Genomic DNA, 2,465 nt, shown 5'->3' on the forward strand with positions numbered 1-2,465 from the left:
CATTTATGGATGTGGCCATAGAATTCTCTCTGGAAGAGTGGCAATGCCTGGACACTGCACAACAGAATTTATACAGAGACGTGATGCTAGAGAACTACAGAAACCTGGTCTTCCTTGGTGAGAATAACTTCAACACACATTCATAATATACCCTAAATGTTTTATTCTATTTTATTTGTAAAATATTCTTGGTAATTTTTGCTTTGTATAAATAAGTTTAAGATTCCTGTTTTGAAAAAATTTTTGGAAATTTGTTTTGAGAGGAATATCTTCAAGATGTTTCATGTTGATCTGAATTGTCCACATTCCTGAGCTGATCTGTATTTTTTACTGTAGATTATTGGTAATGACAGAAAGTTGGTGGCTTAAAGTATTGTTTCCTATACCTTAAAATCTAATTACCACCACCAGTTATTTTGTTTGTTTGTTTGTGTTGTTTTATTTTTGAGATGGAATCTTTCTCTGTTCTCATGCTGGAGTGCAGTGGTGCAAGCTTGGCTCACTGCAGCCTCCGCCTCCTGGGTTCAAGCAGTTCTCCTGCCTCAGCCTCCTGAGTAGCTGGGATTACAGGCACACATCACAACCCCCAACTACTTTTTTTTTTTTTGTATTTTTAGTAAAGATGGGGTTCCACCATTTTGGCCAGGCTTGTCTCTAACTCCTGAACACAGGTGATCTACCTGCCTCAGTCTTTAATAGTGCTGGGATTACAGGTGTGAGCCACTGTGCCTGGCCTTCCACCCCCAGTTTTTGATTCAGTAGTACTAGGTAGTGAAATTAAGAACATACAAATTTAGGCCGGGCACAGTGGCTGTTGCCTGTAATCCCAGCACCTTGGGAGGTGAATTACCTGATGTCAGAAGCTTGAGACCAGCCTGGCCAACATGGAAAACCCCGTCTCTACTAAAGTTACAAAATAATACCTGTGCATGATAGTGCATGCCTGTAATCCCAGTTACTCGAGAGGCTGAGGCAGGAAAATCGCTTGAGCCCAGGGATTGGAGATTGCAGTCAGCCGAGACAGTGCCATTGCACTCCAGCCTGGGCAATAAGAGTAAAACTTCATCTCAAAAACAAACAAACAAAAACACGAATTAAAAAATATTTTTTAAATAATAAAAATTTTTGTTATAAGTTATTATTTTGGAATTAATTTACTAAGATATTCTATTATATCATTCTTACTGAGCAAATTACTAGCTTGAGAATTGGAGAATATGAACAACATTCATGTTACTTTATTTATTTTTAATAAAACAGGTACAGCTTTCTCTAAGCCAGACCTGATCACCTATCTGGAGCAAGGAAAAGAGCCTTGGAATATGAAGGGATATGAGACTGTAGCCAAAGCACCAGGTATGTGAGAATGAATGCAACAGATGAGAGGTCCAAAAGTTGAAGAGAAAGTTAGTCCTTAAAATGTGATTTGGGAAGCTGTGTTCCAAAGGAAAGGAAATAGTTTCTGGGATGCCTGAGGACTTTTTTATTTTGCTCTCACACAGAGGTAACCTCTGTCTTATGTTTTTAAATTTTCCAAAGATTCTACTTTCTCTTTGGTGATCTTTCTTCAAGAGCCCAAAGTCCTCTTCATGAAGTAGAAGAGACTGCACAATCTGACTGCTTTTCCATTGTTTTGGGGGACACACACATATCTGCATAATTTTGAGAAACCTCTATGTTAAACTCTTATTTTAAATTCTCTTTAGCATGATGCCTGAAATGTGTGAGTGGTGGTTTATGTCTCATCTTTGTTGTTGTTGTTCATTTCTCTACACAGTCCATCCACTTGTAATTAGTAGAGTCTTGAAATATAGTTTGAAATTATAAAATATGATGTCCTTCTGCTTTGCTCTTTTTCCTCAAGACTGCTTTGGCTATTCAAAGTTTATTGTAGTTTCATGTAAATTTCAGAATTGCATTTTTCATGACTGTGAGAAAAATACCACTGAAATTTTGATAAGGAGCTCAATGAATGTATAGATTATTTTGGATAATATGGCACTTTAAGAATATTCTTTCAATCCATAGACATAAAAAAATTTAAATTTATTTGGGTCTCCTTTAATTTCTATTTAATTTTAATTTTATTTTATTTCTTTTATTGATATCTTGCAAATATTTTTACATCTACTTAGTTTTTTTCTTAGAAATTTATTGTTTTAGGCTGGGCGCGGTGGCTCACGCCTGTAATCCCAGCACTGTGGGAGGCCGAGGCGGGTGGATCACGAGGTCAAGAGATCGAGACCATCCTGGTCAACATGGTGAAACCCCGTCTCTACTAAAAATACAAAAAATTAGCTGGGCATGGTGGCGTGTGCCTGTAATCCCAGCGACTCAGGAGGCTGGGGCAGGAGAATTGCCTGAACCCAGGAGGCGGAGGTTGCGGTGAGCCGAGATCTCGCCATTGCACTCCAGCCTGGGTAACAAGAGCGAAACTCAGTCTCAAAAAAAAAAAAAAAAAAAAA

The 2,465-nt window shown here is 38.1% G+C and overlaps 1 pseudogene; it reads left to right on the top strand.

The window, feature by feature from the left end:
* Positions 1 to 5: 5 nt before the first annotated feature.
* LOC116546604 overlaps positions 6 to 2,465 on the top strand; it is a 17,315-nt pseudogene continuing 14,855 nt past the window's right edge.

The sequence above is a fragment of the Sapajus apella genome, unplaced genomic scaffold (genome assembly GCF_009761245.1).
Source record: "Sapajus apella isolate SASKATOON/1434 unplaced genomic scaffold, GSC_monkey_1.0 scaffold1097, whole genome shotgun sequence".
Classification (NCBI taxonomy): domain Eukaryota; kingdom Metazoa; phylum Chordata; class Mammalia; order Primates; family Cebidae; genus Sapajus; species Sapajus apella.